The sequence below is a fragment of the Frieseomelitta varia genome, unplaced genomic scaffold (genome assembly GCF_011392965.1).
Source record: "Frieseomelitta varia isolate USP_RPSP 00005682 unplaced genomic scaffold, Fvar_1.2 scaffold_182, whole genome shotgun sequence".
NCBI classification, from domain to species: Eukaryota; Metazoa; Arthropoda; class Insecta; order Hymenoptera; family Apidae; genus Frieseomelitta; species Frieseomelitta varia.
The window spans coordinates 1,991,548-2,011,623 of record NW_025109550.1 but is presented as its reverse complement, the minus strand read 5'-3'; the positions used below and the strand labels follow the sequence as shown (position 1 = coordinate 2,011,623).

The following is a 20,076-nucleotide window of genomic DNA, read 5'->3' as shown; positions in this document are numbered from 1 at the left end:
ACTCTTTCTCTCTCTCTGGGTTCGTCGATGCCAAGACTCCGTGTGCAGAACCAGAATGTACGATATGCACGGCCACAGTCGTTAATCGTGTCTTCACCTGCTTAAAACCTAGTCCCTATGAATACATTTGCATTCACACGGATAGAAATATTAAACATCCAGTGTAGCTGGCACGTATCCCATTATCGATAATACCACGACGATCGTTATACCTCGATGATATAAAATCGTACGAAAGCGTTTCGTTCGAGCGGAAGATTACGATACGCGATAAGTGATGTAAGCGTCTATAAATCAGGGCGCTGACGAGCGATCGATACAATGGATCGAATTCGACCTTGATAATGAATTTATCGTACTGCGTAGTACAGTCCGTTGCGTAGTTGTTCTTTGTAATCCTGCATCTTATCATGTTGTAAATCACGGAAGATTACGTTCTAAATAATGTTAATACGTCGAGCGCTGTGGCAGTTTTCGAGCGAGTCGTCATCCCAAAATTACAGTGAAAATACCCTGTACAACAAAAAAAAAAAAGTAGCTATCGTATAGCTTCGTTCGTATGACGAAAAAGCACAAAGCAGAAGCAGTTCGGGCGTGCAACTAACAATGAGGTTCACCGTGCCACCAAATTTGGTACACGCGGCATTCGAAAGCGTTGAAACAGAAGATACACGTATCGGGGGGGATGGATTTGATCTGCTACATTGAACGGTCAACGACGTTCTGACTGGTGCGCACTCGCGTCGCGCAACACGTGATCAAGCACCTAACCAGCCAGCCAGTCGAGTGGGGAAAGCCTTTTCCCTTGAGTTTCGTGCACGGTGTACGAGTAACAAGAGGCGAGAGAGTGTGCACGAGAGGAAGGTGTGTATGATTGTAACGCGATGCGAATCGGGACTGAAAATGAACACCGTTAAAATATTTCTGCGCTCGTTAATTGTTTGTTTGTCGCTCGCGCAGCCCGTAAATGACACTTTTCTCGAGAATCTCTCTCTAGACAAGAACGTCGAAAATTTTACCATTGTACATTTTATCATTTTACACATAATTTTCCAAACAGACTAACGTCGTTACGATTTTGTAAAACATCGACAAGTAAAAAAAATTCGCCAGATGAATTGGGCCTGAACTAAAAGAGCGCCCGTGCTTTTCTAAAACGAACCGCTTGTTTTGGGATCACGTTCGATTCCGACGGTCGAGAAACTCGAGCCTGGACGAGTGCAACTTCGTACGCTAGCCGCGGTTATATCGCGGTTATTCAATTTCGTGGCAACGAGATACGCGGTGCCGAAGAGAAAACGGGTACCGCTACGACACCAAGTTCCGAGTCGAGTCGTTTTCCCCTTCGCGCGGTTTCCTCCCTTCTCCTTCAACGCCCAGTCTCTCCTCTCCCCCCTCCCGCCAGTCCGCCAATACCACGAACGCATCACGTCCTTTTCGTCCGTGTGCGCTCGTACACTCGTTCTCTCTTTTCACCCGTTAGCGTTGCTCTGCCATTTACTATACACCTTCACCCGCTTCCTCGACCGTCCTTCGCGAGTACGCTGCAATTTTTCTCGGTTTGCAGGCAGGTCGCGGCGAAGCCAAACACGAAAATCAAACTTCGGATGGAATTCCTATTCGTTTCGATGCATTCGAGCACCGAGAGAACAACCGTGAGACCGTGTTTTATTGTTTGAAGATCAGTCCTGATCTTATCATTCATTTGGAAATTCCTCGTGGCGAGACATGGAAATTTAGAACTGTTAGGAATACCAGGGACCTAATCTTATCGGTACAGATAATCTACGGTCCATGGTACCACTGTCTCGACTAATTTTCATGGACTGAACAGTGTAAGAATGTAGTTAACAGAGAAAAATCCAAAATGGAGTGCTGGTTACAGTATTTGATGGATCAAAATCTGTAGATTAATTTTGAATTGACTTTGAATTTTTTTTTATAAAATATATATATATATAAATTTTAGGATAAAGTTATTGAGCACATGTGACAAAGAGTCTCTCAACAATGTAAAAATATTTAGAGAAAGTTTGCAGTGCAATAAAATTCACAACATAATGCATAAGACACAAAGGATCCTCGGACCTTTTAGGGCCTGTGAAATCCGTAGAAGGAATAAGGGTGGCTACCTGAAAACTCAATAACACTCGGAAGTCAACGGGATTCTAACTGCAGGCCTTTTGAATAAACGTCGAATTTTATAACTGTTGTAAATGCAATTATACAATAATTCTATATTTTTTATAAATATAATGTCCAAAAATCTGAATGTCCAAAATGGAGTTGCAGTATTTCATAAATAAAAATCACGTCTATGAAAATTAGATTAGATTAATCTAAAATTGACTATTAAGACTAACAGTGGAATAAAGACTAACAGAGTATAAATTTTAGATTTTGGACTAAAAACTATTGAACGCAAAAGATGGAGAATCTCGACGTACGTTTGACGTACGTACGCAGAATAGGACGTGTTCAGCGGCGGGACAAATGGCGTACTTTCTACGATAAATTTCCTTTCCCTGCGCCACTGGTCACGCCGCAGCAACGTCCTTTTCCAGATATTAAATCTCAATGTTTCCCACCAAGTCTTCAGTCGCAAAGAGAGGGAGAAGGGGAAGATCCATCCATGGCTAGGTACTACCATCGGGCCCCTCCGAAAGGTCTTGGCTGCTTAACCCCTTTAACCCTTCGGTAATCCCGCCACGATCCCATGGAGACACGGTCAAAGCTTGTACATACTCTCGGTCCACTAACACTGTCTCTCTCCCTTGCATTCGAATCGATCCAACCAGAGATTTTTCCGTATTTCGACTAAACGATTCCGACTTTTCGACTCGTTTTCTTTTCTTTTTTTTTTTTTTTTTTTTCTTCTATTTATCAATAACAGTTCAGCGCTCGTGCGGCCAACTTCTGTATATTTCTCATATACTCAAATGGAAACGCGATAAAGCATTTCTATTTGAGCATCTCTGTCGCGAAATTCACGTTTCAGTTTTCGATATCGAAAGTTTTCTTTGCTTGCTTGTTCAACAACCTGTTTCGCCTGGCAAAGAGTTTTCGAAATTTCGAAATTTCCAGCCATGCATACACATACACATACACACACGAAACCAATGAAAAGGCCGGTGACGGGTGTGACATCGAGTAAAAATAGTGTCGTGCAAGGAAATGGTTACGGTCAAAAGTAGAAGCCGGAGGATTCCATGGGCGAGGACAAGCTTCTAATCCAGGGCCGGTGTGGCGAGCCAGTAGGATCGGGCCTGAAATTGAGGCCAGAAATAGGGATCTCCCCCAACTCTCCCTCGCCCCCCCCCCTCTACCTCCCCCAACGTTCCGCAGGTTGGAACAGACCGAGGAAGTTCGGTAGCTCGTGTTGTTCAATTACAAGACAGCCGGGGCTACAACTCTCCCAACGGCACCCCTCTACGAGCAAAGTCCCTGACTCGCATTTTTCCACTACCTCCGATGTACACGTGCAGTAGATTCGCCTCGAAGGTATTTGAGCAAACATCATTTGCAAAAGATTTTTGCATTTAAACCATAAAAGGACCATTGTGCTACAACGACTAAAGGATGTGTCCAGGTAGAGGAAAATTACGAGAAAATTACTCAGGTATCTTACTAGATAATTGAGGTTAGAGTTATTAACCGATTAGTCAGACAATTACAGTCGATAAATATTGTCCAACGTTTCGAGCAATTTATGCTTCAATGACAACTAACAAAGCAAATTATAGTTTGATCGTTAGAATGACAAAATTTGCTAAAAGTATTTACGTGTATCATTTACAGTACTTGAAAGAGTACTTTTCACAATTGGAAAAATGTGTGGTCATTAATATTTTTGTACAAAGATAAAGGCGTCTAATTTAAAATAATTATTTCATTGTTTCATTACTCGTTGCTAAAGCATGAATTATATTGTAGACATTTAAATAATATGAGCAGGAACAATGTACGTTTAGATACTGATACATCTATGCAAACTATAATTATTGCGATTCCTACAAAAATTGTAATTTCTAGATGATTAACCCTACAAATACCATGCCGGAGTCATTAGTGACGTCGTATCGCGTCGTTTGGAAAACGATTACGCACGCAGTGCGAAGCTACATATTTGTGCGAGGCGAAAAATGACACCACCTTCACCACAGCTCGGCCTTGCCGAGAATTTCCAGATGTCCTGGTATTCTCCCATCTCGGTAAGGGTAGGAACAAAGCCAAGTCTAGGAAAAAAGCTGGCACCAAAACGTCACGTAGCAACATTTAGTCTCTTAGCAACAGTCAGTCATCTCCCAGACTCGTATCATACACGCAGTATTTGTATAGTTAGTGAAATACAATCCATCATACAATCATACTTTTATTACAATAAGCGTGCTAGGTGCTGTTTCTGTATAGGAAGTAATAACAGATGCTCGCCTGTATGCGATTCATGCAAAAGAAATGTTTGTAATGCCCACTCAACAAAAATCCAAAAAATTATATGTAATGAATGCAATACAACTTATCAATCTATTATTTTTTTGCATACATACAACAAAAATCCGAGCGTAACTCGAAATCTATTACATTGCATTATAGTAACGTCTAGAGCTCGAGCAACCGTAACTGGGCTCGTACAGTATTGGTGGGGGTCTCGAGCTTGAGCCGCTGTGTTAGTAAAGTATCGGTGTGAGTCAGCAGTGATTCCGGCATGGGTCACTATGATGCGGTACTCGGAGGGTTAACTGTTCGTCATGGTTCATTTAAAAACCGATTTTTCACATTTCATTTGTACGATCTATTGGATTTGTTTTAATATTCACCGTGGATTAACAGATAATTACACTATTGATTTTATCGATTTAATTTAGATGATACTTGTTATGCAGTAGATAATTTTCATTGTGTATTATCTATAAAAGATTTATTCACTGATTTCTTTTAATTTCAGGATTATTAGCGAAAAAACAAGAAAATGATTAAAATCTCAATTTTTCTTTATATTAAAGTGTTTTTTATTTTTGTATTTATTGCTTTATATATTAACTTCTCTTCCACAACATTTTTTATAATTCTTATCGTTATTCGGATCCGTAATAAATAGATCAATATTTTTAATGCATGTTATCAAAGATTAATCGTATTATATTATGAAAGATGAATTTTAATTTATATTAAAAGATTAATTTTATTCAAATTCTATCAGTCTCCATTAGAATGATTAAATAATTATGTGGTCTCAATTACTCTTACTAAGTAACGATACACGACCGCCCGTAATTACGTGGCGAAAATTTGAGATCAATCTGCGAATTTATACGGGAATTACGTTTTCAAGAGAATCGGGTTAAATAACCTAATAGTCGTGAATAGGAGTCCTGGTGGTTCAACATAAAGGACGAGGGTCACTCTCGAACGACCTCCAACTAACGCGTACCGCACGCGCAAAGTTGTTTAAGAGAGATCCGGACTTTCCCGTCGGAGGATTGCAGGCTGCTTTGACGTTACGGTATTACTTATAATCCGTGGAACAAGATAACATCTAAGTCAACTTTTCAACGCGTGTTTCAACGTTTCTAATATTTAACCGGTGAGTAATTGGAAACAGGGGCGCCGCGAAACTGCTGCGCCCCCAATTGTTCTCGACACATAACCACACTTGTCAATTCATTTACACTTGCTCGTAATATTTAATTTCATCATCAGCGATCCTTTTATCTTGTATATAAAAAAAAAAATGATAAAAACTATTTACAGTGTGTACGTATATTTCGAAAGTTGCAACATTCGCGATTTCACATCAAGCGGAGATGATTTACGCGAGAATGTCCGCCCAGAGAGTTCTCGTGATCGTAACCTCAAAATGGTGGTCAAAACAAACGAAATCTGTCAAACCGGGAAGGACGAACGTTATGGAGGAGGATCGGTCTGCCGATTGGCATTCAATAACATTACGCGAGGGCATCGGCTGAAATCGCTTCGAACACGGATTATTCGGAACAAAAAGGAGCCTCTGTCTTCGTTTCGGTGGCCGGCGAGCAGAGAAGAAAAACCGTGAGATGAAAAGAGGATTCGACATGGGCTCCGTAAGAGCGAGGAGGATGGAGAGTGCAAAGAGCCCAGGACTGTTCGGCTACTTCTGTCCTCGTTGCTGGCTCTGCTCGTCCCTGTCTTTCTGTTCTCGTTTCTCTCGCCAGCCCGAAGCGCGCTCCTCTCTATTCGAGACGCTCGATATTTTAATTCCTGCCGATCGACCGGCCTCCTCTCCTGCGGAGCCCACCTTCGCTCGTGAATATCGTTCTCGCTCGAAAGACTCGCCGGAAATACGGAATATCGATGACACTTGGAGGCGAATAATTTGTAAAAAGGGGAAGGGCGGGGGGGAAGAAAGAGGAGGAAGAGGAGGCTGACGACACGAGGGGATCTCCGTTTCTTCATCGGTATCGCTAGTCGAGCGAATAAATAAATAAACTACGTTTTTCTTTCTGAAAGAAAGACGCCGGTGAAGAAGAATTATGTTATCCACTGTATAAAAAAAAAAAACATTCGTACCAAGTATCTCTGCCATTCCAGCAACCTATTAAAAAGACATTAATCCTCCAAGTGTTTTATTTCATTTTTGAGAACGTGCGTTTGCACGCTCAATTATTTTTTAAGCCGCGACGAGTTCGGTTATACCGTAAAATCGAAATAAATTTATAACACTTGTTCTTTTTAAATCACGTTTCATTGCAAATATTTCATTACAAAGTCGTGTTATTTCACAAAAAACTGATAATTACAAATGATTATTTCTTTCTGTCGTAACACGATTTTCGCTTCTTTCTTAAATTTTTCCTATGACAGAAATAAAGTTCATTTTTTCGTGGCCGATATAACTCGACACAAATATCGTAGAGGCTAAAATCGAAATTCGCCAGCGAACGAAAACCATGTATGCATGTACGTAAGGCAAGGCGATATACGTAGAATGAAGAATTCGAAATTCGTGACAGCGTTACGTTGTTAGTTAGGCGACCTGTTATAGAATCGAATGTTTGCAATATTTGTAACGAACGCGATGTACCGTTAACGGTGTGCCATTTGCAACGAATACGCAAAGATCGAACGCGCCGGTAGTACGTAGAGCGCAAATACGAATACACACGATGGACTCTCTCTCTCGGTTCGTCGCGAGAAAAACGTGAGAGAAACGGAGAGGGGAATGACAAGTCTGTGTGGTTGAACGTTGCTCTACTTCGTTCCTCGAACTTCGCTTTTCTCTCTCATTTTTTTTTCTCCTCTGATTCTCTCCTTCAAAGGGAAAAAACAAAGAGAGAAAGAAAGAGAGAGAGAGAAAGACAGTTTCTGTTCTGGTTCGTTTACCGTTTTTCCTTGTACAATTGTCACGTGGTTCCTTTCCGCCCCCTCTCTCACTCTCTCTCTCTCTTGCTCGCATTGCTTTTTCCAGAAGCGTTCCTTTGTCTCACTCGTTAACTCATATGATTTCGTTCCTCTTTAACGCGCACACATTTTTGTTCTTCTCATTACGCCTCATTTTCCGTTACTCTTTTTTGCTCCTTTCCATCGCACGCGTCCAGTCTTTTTCTTGCCATGCTCTCTCTCTCTCTCTCTCTCTCTCTCTCTCTCTCTCTCTCTCTCTCTCTCTCTCTCTCTCTCTCTTGCTCGCTCTTTCGTCAACGCGTCCTTTTCCCATCTTTTTCATTTCGCTCGCTCGCTCGATCGGTAACTCACTCCTCTTTCTTCCGCCGAGTGATGAGCTTACACTTCTCTCGTTCGCTTTGTTCCCTTCTCTCTCCGCCGAACGGCTGTATTATATTTACTTCATTCTCTCGCTCGCCCCTATCGTCAGACATTCCTCTCGCCCGATATGTACTCCGTCTCGCTCGCTCCCGTTTATTCATCGATTCGGTTTGTCTCTCACCGCCGGTGACTCAGGCCATCTCTCTCGACATTATCGTCGGTCCTCGCTCTCGTTCTCGCTCTCGCTTTCGACCGCGCGCTCGCTCGCATCCACTCTCCTCGCTTATGGATTTCCTTTTTCTATCCTTGCTCGGCCCTTGCGTTCGTCTATCTTCTTCTTCGCCTCTGCCACAGTACGAACAAACAGCACGCGCGCTCGCAGTTGCGTTCACGGCGCGTCAGCGTGGACCGGTAATCTGCGAATAGCCGGTTTAACCGAGAAGGAGGAACTCACCTCCTCCCCCCCCCCCCACACCCCACCCCGCGCCGATCGATTTTTATGGTGTTTCGAAATTCTTTATGCGCGTTCTGCACGGAAGCTAACCGTTTGCACACACCGGCACCCGACGTTTTATCCGATCGACACGCCTCGAAATCCGAATTTTCACCCTTTATTCGTTCGACCTCTGTCGGTTTCGCATTCGGCTCTGCACGATTGGAAATGAATAATTTCACGGAAAAGTCGGCAATAAATTCCTTCACCATCGGTTTCTGCTTATGCTTGTCGCCAAAGGCCAAGACGATCGCGCGAGTGAACCGGATAAACAGACAAGTGGAAACTCCGAGTTGTGATTAATAAAACTTCTTGGGCACGTGAATTTTGTTCGAGAGAGAGATTTATACAAGTTAATTAGTTTCATTTTTCTTTAATTTTACGGTGCAATCATTTTTTGCTATTCTTGCCCCTACGCGTTAGTCGACGTTAACGCGAAAGATAGAGAAAGAGAGAGATGAGAGTGAAACGGTTCGCCTTCTGGAAATTAATTAATGACGCGCGATCATCTTATTCCCGGAGTAACAAGTCACACGGTCGATTTCCATCGGACCTCTGGGGGATCGTTAAGCTCTCGACTAATCTGCCAGCCGACTAACGCCGGGTAATTCCAGTAACACGCTCTATAGAGTGTTTATTGAACTAAGATTTAGCGGAGGCTTCTCGAGAGCACCCGGCACGGCGGTGAAGGAGGAAGAGGAGGAGGGGAAGTTGTTCGCATCTTTTACTGACAAACGGTTATAGGTTAAGTCGCTGTGATTTTTTCGCCGATTATCTCGCCGGCTTATCGATCCTTCCTTTCAACCGCCACTTGTATCTAATCAGATTATCGCTCGAGCTCGAGCTCTTCATGACTTTCCTCTCCGTATTTACTGACTCTCTGACAAATGTTTGAAGACACGCGGTGGAAAACTACGGACGACAGGCTTTCGTCGATGCGATTTGTTTAATAACAAATAGAAAGGCGCGTTTTTAAAGGTGTTGCTTTTACGTAAGAATCAGACACGTTTCCACGTAACGGAGGATCAGTGAAGTGAAGTGAATTGAAATCTACGGCGAAAGAAAGAGGCGGTTGGAATTCTATTCTTGAGCACGATGACCGGGCCATTTTGTATTTCATTGGCCTCTGTTGCGTGGAGCCGTGCAGCAGGCTGTTTCGTCGGGGGTCAATTCGCCCCCTCCGGGCGCGGCACTGGCTCAAACACTCGTTCGCCCTCGGCTTTCTGGTTAATCGGGTGCGGTTATTCGTAAATATTGGAAAGCGTATTTGGCTCCTTCCTGCCGCCATTTCTCTGTTCCTCTTGGCGTTCCCAAAAACTTCAGAAATTGGCTAATCATCGACTTTGCATTTTACGTGGTAACTCGAGTGTTTTTTTACTACACGTACGTATCGTTTGTAGCACTAAGTTTTATAAAACTGTTACTGTATGAAAAAATAAATCGAAACACATATCTGTATATGTTTGTAGCGCTAAATTTTATACTGGGTGTCCCAGTATTGAAGGGAATGAAATTATATGAAAAAATAAATGGCAGTACATATCGTGTATGTTTTATAGCAGTAAATTCTATACAGGGTGTCCCAGTATTGAAAGGAATGTTGTTGTATGAAAAAATAAATCGAAAGTATGGAACAAATTCTTTTGATTTAAGGCTTCGTTTTCAAGAAAACCAAGTTCGAGTGTTCATCAATTATACTTGAATAGTTAATTCTGAATTGGCCAGCAATAAATAACGAACAGGAAATTCTACTTCTGAAAATAAAACGAAGATGTAGAATGCAGATTTTTTTGCAAGACACGTTTTGTTCTTGAGAAAATTCAATTTGAAGCTTTGAATGTCAATTACGCGATTATTAAGCCAATATTAAACATATTCGCACTTCTGTTTCCTTAAAAGCGAGGTCTTAAAACGGGGAAATTTTGTTTCACATTTTTCACTCATTTTCACAGGTAGAATCTACCTACTATTGATTAGTGACAGAAACGGAGTCTAAAATTAGCGAAATTCAAATATACCTGATAAATTTTCAAACCTGATTTTCCCAAGAACGACAATTTAAATTTAACTGAAAGAATTTTTGTTCTTTATTCTTGATATATATTTTTTTCATACACAAGGTGTCCCAAGTTTAAATATCGAAAGTCGAAAGCCGATAATAACTCTCGAGAGAACTTTTTTTTTTTCTTAGTTCATCAGCCACCTTTGTCGTGCTTCCGAAATTTTGATATTTACATTTGGGACACCTTGTAGAATCATTCGATCCTCGATTGTGTCTTCAATATCGGGACATCCTATATAATACATGCAATATTACACATTGTGAGGTTGGCTTGGAATCTGACCAATATAACCATGCCACATTATAGTTCTGAAACTTGTAATGAATTTTTTTTTTTTGTTTAATGTCGAGTATACTCGTCACGTAGAAAAAAATTCGCTTTTGCTATTTATTGTGAAATTTAGATAAAACAATTATATATATATATATATCTGTAATTTTAGCACATTTTCGAATATTTCAAGGCAACAAAACAAAACAATAAAATTGAAAATTTCTCAAAGAAACGCCCAAACAAAAATTTATCATTTTGTTGTAATTTAACTCAATCTCACAGCAAGCGCATTTACTGTGTTTTTCGTCGAGTATACTCGTCATCGCCTGGTAATTATTAAGTGCACGTTCTCAAAGTAAAACAAAACGCTTAAGGGGTTAAGCTCTGTCCCCACTGAGGTGCCCAACATCGTGCAACTTTGTGTAGATCAGAGGTGGCGAACTGGCGGCCCGCGTGCCTCCTACTTTTTCCATCCCTTTCGCTGCGTCGATCTTCCCACTTTAGCTTCGATTTAGCTGACAATTAAAGGAAGCTCGGAAAAGCTGCTTGCACGACCTGCTGCGGCGAGAAAGAATGCACAGAATGGAAACGAATCTTCATGGTGGGGGAACCGGCTGAATAGCTCGCAGAAGGGGAAAGAAGTCTGCCGCCTCTGACTGACAAACACGGACGTGCTGCTCCATTTGACTCGGCGTGTCGAATTAGGCGTAAATGTGTAAACTTGTACACATGTGTTTTCGCATCCCTCGAGCACACAGGCTAGAATTTCGAGAATTTCGACGAGCACGCTGTAACCTGATCGCAATTGAAGTGTCCACACAGTGCTCGCCAACAGCAGTGTGGACGCGGCATTACGAGCTAGCAGTGGGTATTGTGCACGGTCCTTCGATTCCTCGAGAAGCAAATGACACGGGCGTCATTGACGCTACAATTTCTTCCGAGTCTGCTTTCTCCCTTCGTAGTGGTTTGTGCCTCCAACAAGCCTGGGCACGACGAGACCATGAAGCTCTACGAACGACACTCGCTCACTGGGGTAAGTGCTGAGCAGCTGGATAATCCTCTTACTCGAAGGGTAAATACCGGCCCTCTTTTTGTTGCAATATTTCCTAAAGAAGACAAAGTAAATTGCCTGCGATCATTAAACGTTCGTCGAGATACCTCGGTTTTCTTGGGGAGAATGATCCAAGTATGATCGTAAATTATAGAAAGCTGAGTAACAAACGGGCTGTCTAATTTCAAACAATCGCAAAATCGCGTTATCACAAAAGGTATATTGGAATCTTGCAATGAAGCAGCGAGTACAGAGAGATGGGCAGAGCAACATGAAACGAAAAATTTATAACGCAGCAGACAGCGCAGAAGCGGTTTCTTCAATTTGTTTCGAAATGTCATTGTCAAACTCGTAGAACATGTTAATGTTAAATACTAACTGCAGCAATTATCTGTTTAAATAACAAGGTTCAAAGATAATCCGTTCATTCTATCGAGAAATTAATAAAATGGAAAGTTTCCTCGACGAAAGTAAATCGTTCATAAAACTAAATTTACGACTACGATACGTTGATGAACATAAATGCGAAACACTAAATGACAGCAATAAATACAGTGGTGTGCAAAATTGAGCCAGTAACAAAAATTTTCAAGAAAAATATTTTTTATTGCTAAATAAAGTATATATATATATACTATCTGATTCTTCACAGTTTTAGGAAACCGAAGCTAATTTTTAACTTTTAAGATTAAATTTCTTCCTGGTTCAAAAAAATTAAAAACCATAGAATTTATACGTATATATATGTTGTAGGGGTGTTGTATGGCGGCATGGTGTTGACCCATTGCACAAAATTGAAAGGATTATGAATCAATATATGTATAAAGACATTTTAAAAGAACATTTGCCAAATTATATTCGGACCTGAAACGCACAGTGGAAAGCGTAACTAATTAGCGGACTACTCAGGCATTTCTAATCTTAGGTTGGCCTGCACGAAGCCCCAACCTAAACACCATCGAGAATCTATGGGGTATATTGAAATAAAAATTCTAGACGCATACAAATCTCCTCCTAGTTCAGTACTGAAACTACACGCTCGTTTTTAGAACAGTGGAATCAAATGCCACCTGATTTCTGCTCAAGATTGTTTGAAAATATGCCAAGACGTATTACAGCTATTATCTAAGCAAATGGCTTATGGACGGTATGATGAAGCTTATAAATCTGACTATGAAAAAATTCTGGGGTGCAAAATTAATTCTATGTTTTTTAATTGTTTCAGTCAGGGAGAAACCTAATCTTAAAAGTTAAAAAATAGCTTCAGTTTCCTAAAACTATAAAGAATCAGATAGTCAAGTTTACATTCACGTTTCTATACTTTATTTGACAATGAAAAATATTTTTCTTCAAAATTTTTGTTTACTGACTCAATTTTGCACTTCACTGTAAATAACGACGTGAAGAATAATAATTAATAAACGATACAAAATGAAAAATGGAAAATGATTTAACAAAGAATAATGAAGAATAATACAAACATAATTACCTATAACAGACTATAATCGACGATATTCGAACAATGTTTGAAAAATTAGTCAATTTATCGACAATACAATTCTACGATGCAAAAGAAAGATCACGAGTGAAGAGAAATGTTTGTAGAAACTATTGCAGTTACCAAACACATCGAGTCAGAGAGGAAAAAAAAAATATAGTCAACGAAAAGAAAAACTCTGTACTTGAATTGCGTAAGACAGTATAACACAGCACATTTCTTCCACAAAAAAACGAAATTCTTCAATTGTCGACAGACTTGTGACCTTCCACTGCAAATGAGAGAGAATGCTCCCTGAGTTCGCTTGTTTTGCCCGGAACGAACGTTTTTGTCTCGAATTACACTGCCATCGTGAACCCCCTCTTCCTCGAAGCCACGCCACATCGTAAACACCTCTCGTTCGTTTCTACAATTGTACCCAAAACACTCGCTACCTCACACATATTTTCATAGCCAAAAGAGAACGAAAATCTCCAATTATTTTACTTTGTTTCACGTAAATGCTTCGCGCAAGGATAATGAACAACAAGGATTCAATAGCAAAGAGGGAGGGGGGGGGGCAGGGGGAGAGGAAGCGAGAACGAATCGGAATTTTATCGCGGTGAACGCGCAATGGACTTTAAACAATTGAAATTAATTCAACGCGCGAGGTATCGAAGATTTTGTTTGCTGGAGAGTGAAGCGTACAATGGATTAATATACACGTGGGAAATTATTATTTCGAATAGCGTGTATACGGGGTTAACCGAGGTGCACCCTCGACCTGCCTCCACCAGTGATTGTAGGGGCTGCTTTGACGGCTCTCAATGGAACCTCGGGCTCCATTGCTCTCTATGTGCCAACCCCTATTTTCTGCCACGGCTACTAACCTCTTTTACTGATAGAGGGACTACTTTCGCGTGGGCTGTGAACGCTGCTGCGAGGTGCCTGCGGTACATGTTTTATTACTAATTCATCGTAAGCGTAAGTCTGACTCTCTCTTTCTCTATCCTGTTTTTTTTTTTTTTTTTGCTCTTTCTCCTTTTGCGTGTTTGTTCCGTGTCGTCTATGAGCTAACCTGTGTCACCTACATCTGTTGCACGACCGAGTCGGATATATTATCACCCGAAATTTTACGAGTGACAAGTTACGGGCTGCTGTGTGTACATACGTGTTGCGTAACCCGGGTGAGGAATGGTGCAGAGAGGTTTGGTACAGAATTGGGGAAATTTTATTTGAAGAGGAAAATAACGGATCATTTTAACCCTCTGCCCACTGTGCCGTGGTCACAGTTTTGACCTGCGCTGGGACCTTGCTTGTGTTAGTGATCGCACTAAAGCACGAGCGCATCATGCGGCTGTGTGCCATGTGTTCGCCAAATTGCCGAAGTGGCGACGACTATAGACGAGAAAAAAATCAGTTTCTGGTAACGTTCTGAGGAAAGTGCAGCAAATCGAAGCAATTTTTTATTTCAAAGTTTATTCTATATTTTAGTGTTTTCATTATTTATTCTATATTTTAGTGTTTTCATTATTTATTCTATATTTTAGTGTTTTTATTATTTATTCTATATTTTAGTGTTTTTATTATTGCTTTGGTATTTTAGTATTTAGTATTCAATAGCATTGGGTAAAAGAAATGATTTACTGCACTTTATGATTTTACTTTTACTTTATTTCACTGAAAGAGGTATATCGCTAACCTTTCTGTACGAGAGCTCAAGTGTCGAAGAAGGTATAAGCTGCAGTGGACCCAGGTCCCCTAATTCTTTATCTACACTTCACGCGTTCTCAGAACTTCGTCAAACGCATAGTTCGACCACGTGTATATTTCTCCTAAGAGACTGATTTTTGTAAATACGTTTAAGACGTATCTTCTTTTCAACAAATAGTTTGTATTATGTTTTTTAGTATTTATTGTTTTATACTATTTTTGTATTCAGTATTTAGTATTTTATACTATTTTTATATTTAGTGTTTTACATTATTTTTGTGTTTACTATTTAGATTTTAGTTTTTACCACCATTTTAATATTTCACTATTTTTATTATTAATTTACTGTTTTTGTTATTATTTTTGTTCTTTTTATTACTTTTTCTGTTGTTTCTATTTGTTGACGCAATGTCTTCATTGCCAACGAGCAATCTTCCTTTGTCTCCTTTCGCTCAATCTGCACAAGACGTTCCTGACAGTGAATGACATAAATGTATAATAAATATATATAACTTTATTGTTCATGTGACTATTATTTGTTCCTTATGCTCATACATGTTCCTATACGAATTTTTTCAATCAGCGCCCGAGTAAACAAAGTTACGATCCTTCGAAATCTGATCCGGACGCTCCTCGCGAAGGCACAAGTTGTCAGAGCGTGGTAAGGGGCATTGTACACGGCAAATCTTCCGGCAAATCGATAAACAGGCATTCTGAAGATACATCGGTCTCGCGGCGGTGTTTTTTTCACACGCGCCACGTGCCACTTGCCGCTTCCCTCTACTCTCCTGGTCGCTCAGGCGCGCGCTTCATTTAAAAATGATGTCCGACCGTACGTTTCCCTCCGCGACAATTGAACGTAAAACTCAACTCTCTGAACTCGCGGCGTCGCGCTGGGAGTGACAATAAGAAAAATTTTGCTGTAGAACTCGCTTCGAAAGTTATGAGGTTCTTCCGAAAATTAAGATAAATTATGCGATCGTGTGTAAAAAAATATCTGATAAAACAGATAAATGTAAATGAATAAGATATATTGATTTTTACCTGATTGTCACGCTTGAAAGAATTATACAAGATAAATTATGTAATAATAATAATAATAAGTGAATAAATAAGAAACGTTGACATTTAGCTAATTTCACTTGTTAATAAATGCAAGTGGAGGCGCAACAGCAAAGTAAATCGAATTACATATTAGTAAATTAATCTGACAAATAAACCTCTGCTCTATGCAGTAGAATTGAAAAAATAAATAAGGCTGTGAACCATTTTTCTATTCGCAGAAATTTTACTTATTAACAAAATGTATTACAAGAATTTACAACTTTACGATAGTCTCTGTTTAATATTTCGAAACACCAGGTTAACTGATAGGATTTCATATTTTAAGAAACGATGGGAAAAGATACAAAGGGGGGGGGGGATACAAAGAAATATAATAAAACGAATATTGTCCGTGGAATTGTATTCGAATAAAAATTTACTTGAATAGAAATTTATTCCGGCGATGAGAACTGGCGCGAGGGCAGAGGCGAGGAGTGGCCTCCCCCTCTCCCCACTCACTGAACGCTGCGCCGCACGAGCTGTTTGTTCATGCGATACTTTCGGCCGATAGGTATCCTTGTACATATTTAAGACTGTATCGAGTCTATCCAACAGAACAACCATCCAGACCCGCATTTCTGTCACTCGTCGGTATATTTATATCATTATGTCACACGTAGAGTGTGTTTAAATTTTAAAATGGAAAAATAATGAATAACTAATATTAATTAATTATTATTAATAATAATTAAAATTCATTCTGTACCAAACTGTCCGAATAAACGAAGAAAACGATGAATAATTATTAACGATGATAAAACATTCAACCAATGAGAACATATATATTCGAATAATTATTTTAGATAGACATTTATTTGAATATCATTCGAGTAACTTCAACTCGGCCACGGATACGGACAATAATATCTTTTAATTCCGCTCTTCAATTAACGATCATCGCAGACATACGATACGATACGAATCCTGTTAATTTTTGCATCTTGATAAAATGTCACTCTGAAATCGAAGAGAAATGTTTTCGACACGAACACGGGAAGAACTGCTAGGATCCCGAGGAAAGAGTGTTTATTTTCGTATTTAAGGAGAAGAGGGAAAGGAAAATTCACTTTCGCGGCCGGGGAAGTCCGATCTCGTAACAGGGATCCGCGTTCTAGTCCAACTTTCACCGTAACGTTATGCAAAACCAAACTCGAAAATTCGAGCCGAACCGAAGACACCAATAAATCCGGCAATTATTTCGACCATCCGATATATCGAGCGGCGGGGCTCGTTAATTTCAACGAGCCGCGGTCGATAAATAATTGAAACGTTTTATTAACTCGACCGCGCGTCGTTGTGAATTCCGCGGCGGCATCGATTAAAAGCCGAGATTCCTCGTTGTGCTTATCGTACGAACAGGCCGAACAGGAACGCAGAGCGCGGAGAAATTTTCTACGGACAGCAGAGGATAATGCGTCGACGTCTGTCGAACGAGGAAAAAAGACAGAAAAAAAAAAAAAAGAAAATACAGGGTGGTCGCTGAAAAGACTGAACGATATAAAACAAAAGTAACTTTTGCAAATACGTGTTTAACTTTTTACTACTTATTTGGAAATATAATTATGGATAAAATGGATTTTTTTTCAAAACAACATCCCTCGAATGACCATCATTTTTCTGCTCACAAGTAACAGGCTCTTTAAAAGCTCTTCAGTTTTTCAGTGGCCACCCTGTACATAAGTGACTAGACTGATGTACGAAAAATCAAAAGTATCGTGGCTGAACGTCCAAAATTGAGGAATACGTTCGAGTGAACGAAGAAGCTGGCCGGGGGACGAGTTCATTAAAACTTAATCGCGGAATCGGGAGGTGAAACAGGCGAGCCAAGTCAAAGAGGTTAAGGACCTCCCTTTCTCCCGCCCTTTTCCCGTTCCGGAGGCGCCTTTTAAAGGCCAAGCTTGGCCCCGTAATCGGATTATTTTGGTGCGGTGCGTAAAACACGTTCGTTATCGGAGGAGTACGCGAGAAAGGAGGGGGAGGGGGCAAGGAGAGACACGAACGCACGGCGTGTATTTACACGAGCGAAACGACACTAACCACACTGAAAACATGATGAAGACAGAACGGGAACAACGACGACGAAAACGACGGTGGCGGCGCTGTCGGCGCCATCAGCTTTTCACAGTTAGTCGCGCCATGCCAGAAGATCGATCAGCATGGATGGTCTCATGCTCGATATGCTATTGCGCCGGTATTACCTGAATCACGCTATCAGAAAAACGCCTGATCCTATCTTTCCTTTCTCCGTCTGTTTTTTTTTGTCTTTTTTTTCTAGAAAAAAAAAAACGTGTTCGATTCGATTCGTTCCACAGATTAAGGAAACTGAACGCTCCGAGACGATTCATCGAGGATAAATTCACGTTCATTGGATTCAGAATATTCGCCTTTCACTTTTATCGATAACGCGCCGACTTGTCGAAAGTAACTTATTTAAGCAATCTTAATCTTACAAACACTTGGCACAAATGCGTTATGTAAAAACGTTTGGAGATTTCGTCAGCCACGAAAACTCGATTGCCACAATTGCGACCGATGTTGACAGACGTGAAAAAACGTGTGCACGCACGTATGTATAGATATCGCGAGATATTTACTGCAAAACAGTACCAAGATATCGTTTTGAGGTGACAAAAACGTTCGAATGCTGTCGTAAATTAGCGTCAATGCCGATAATGATGAAAATATAATTTATTTATTTTTTTTTCATGGTGATAGTCATGAAGATATCTATTCTTTTTTCTTTTTTTTTTTTTTTGATAGTTGAAAAACATCCGATATTAATTACGACGCGTGTAAGTGATGAATGCATTTCGAACGAAGAAGTTAATCTTGACAGAGTACACGTAAATGGTAGTGGTTGACTGACAATAAATCACGATCGCTGGCAAACGTTCTTCGACGAGTATTAAACGCTCGAGCGGTAGCGGCGTTACATATACACGTAGAGGGGGGAGGAAGGCAGGCTTGCTTGCCCGCAAGAAAGATGCAAACCGCTCCACGCGAGTCAATTACGCAACCGCGGCTTTAATGATAGTTTGATGGCATCTATCATTCCGTTCAAAACAATGATCGCCCGATTGGCTAACGGGGCAATTACGCTTTTGTAATGGCCCGTTCAAAATTAACTTTCACTTCTTTCCGCCCGCTCCGGGGACGGAAAGAAACTGGATCCTAACCTCAATCTCGAACGTCTTAACCTTCTTCCCTCCACTTTTCGCGTATCATCTACCAGCAATTTCATTTACGAAGCATCATCACTTCAAATAAAATGACACAGCGTTTGGAAGTAATCATGCTAATGGTGTTCAACATTTTGAAATTTTGTGAATTATACCTTTCGAACATTGTTTGAATTTTAAAGCAATTGTCAACGTGCATTGCAAGTTTGCTAGAGCAAGTATAATATGCAAGAAGTATATTATATATATATATAAAAGAGTTAATGATATAGTTTCATAAGCCAATAAAAAAAAAAACAGTCGTTTAACAGTGTCATATTACTATATATTAGGAAAGTTTATTTACATCACTTTATATAGGGAAATTTATTTTAAATAGAAATAGGTGAGAGTCAATCAAGCGCTTCGACGCTAGAATCTAAAAAAATTCCAAAAGTTAATCGATCTGGCAAATGAGCGTCTCATTTTGCCGATTTTTCTTTTAACTAACAACAGACCTCCTTTCTCGTAACCTCCGTCCGCATACTCAGGTTTGTACTCAAAGTCTACCATCTCACGCGATATGCAGTACATTCATAAAAATGTTTTACAGTCAATGTTCAAACACTGTATTTCCCAGCCAGCGACGTTGCTGCACGCGCTGCCGTAATTTTAAAACTCGCCGTAATATCGTCCCGGTTTCATTTACAAATCCACAGGGAAAGAGAGAAAAGGCGAGGGGGAGGTCGAATGTATAATGGCCCGCGCAATTACTGCAGACCAAACGTTTATTGTTTATTAGAACTTGCGAGTCGGCGGCGAACATGGGCTGTGTATGGTTTTAGGAATGAAAGCTATACGTTATCCGTGAGATCCCTAGAAAAGTCGATGGAGCCAGAAGGAGAAACGAGGGGGGAACGTCGAGCGTGGGACGGTGGGGAGCGAGCGAGCGAGCGAGAGAGTAAGGGGAGAGAAAAAAAAGGAGAAGAAAAGCCTGAGAGGTGACA

At 40.4% G+C, this 20,076-nt stretch overlaps 2 long non-coding RNA genes across 2 annotated transcripts; one reads left to right on the top strand and one right to left on the bottom strand.

Moving 5' to 3' along the window:
- The first annotated feature begins 497 nt into the window (after positions 1 to 497).
- On the top strand, positions 498 to 2,327 carry LOC122538908. Its single transcript, XR_006308944.1, has 3 exons — positions 498 to 864; positions 1,568 to 1,774; positions 1,970 to 2,327. It is a non-coding gene; the product is annotated as an uncharacterized LOC122538908 (long non-coding RNA).
- A 1,799-nt stretch (positions 2,328 to 4,126) lies between these two features.
- Positions 4,127 to 18,755, bottom strand: LOC122538909. Its single transcript, XR_006308945.1, has 3 exons — positions 18,746 to 18,755; positions 15,531 to 15,536; positions 4,127 to 4,739 (listed from the first exon to the last, which is right to left on the bottom strand). It is a non-coding gene; the product is annotated as an uncharacterized LOC122538909 (long non-coding RNA).
- Positions 18,756 to 20,076: the final 1,321 nt, after the last annotated feature.